Consider the following 873-nt stretch of genomic DNA (forward strand, 5'->3'; position numbering starts at 1 on the left):
ATATACTCGGGACCTTGCCACGAGCAGACATGGTATTGGATTCAAACGCTGGAGTTTGTTTAGAACAGGGTATTTCATAAGTTTTTTCGTTCATCAGAAATCATCTGTCCCATAGCCTCGAAACCGCCTATACAGCTTACGAACTGTGGAACTAGCAAAAATTTGTTGTTTGAGGTTCGGTTTGAATGACTCATTACCAGGCAACACTTTCAGCTTATCGGAGAATTTTTTTTTTTGAAAATTTCAACGATTTACCCTTAGTTTTTCGCTTATTGAAAATTAAAAATGCTGGTATGAGACTTGACTTCCCTAATGACCCTTAGCCGAAGTTGCCAATCATATGCTTCACTCCAATGCTTGATTTGAACTTTGTGGACATTTTTGGCAGTATTTGCATACTTTTCCACCACTCACACACAGTAATTCTTCGAATTATCAACGGTTTTGTCAGCTATCAATTTGATAATGATGAATTTTGAATGAAACTGTGCAAAATTATTTTTTCCTTTTTCTCTTGCATCGTAAATATCTCAAAAATGCGTAAATTTAAAATTTTGAAAAAAATAGGTTGGATAGTACTTTTTACAGGCAACAAAATGCTGGTAAAATTTTGAATGTCCGATTACTAGTAAACGAGCTATTAGCAAAAGAAAGTGTCCCATTTCTAAAAGAACTAAGCTTTACTTTATTTTGTTCAAGGTGCATTACTTGTTATGCAAAATATACTTCACTTAGCAATAATCGTCGGAATAATCAAAATTGCATTTTTAGACTCAATTGAGAAAAAATAATAAAATTTCCGTTTTAAGTTTGGATTGAGTTCTTGGGAGTAAATGTACCTAATATTCGGGTTTTTATCGGTTATTTCACGGA

Source organism: Uranotaenia lowii, chromosome 3 (genome assembly GCF_029784155.1).
Source record: "Uranotaenia lowii strain MFRU-FL chromosome 3, ASM2978415v1, whole genome shotgun sequence".
NCBI lineage: Eukaryota > Metazoa > Arthropoda > Insecta > Diptera > Culicidae > Uranotaenia > Uranotaenia lowii.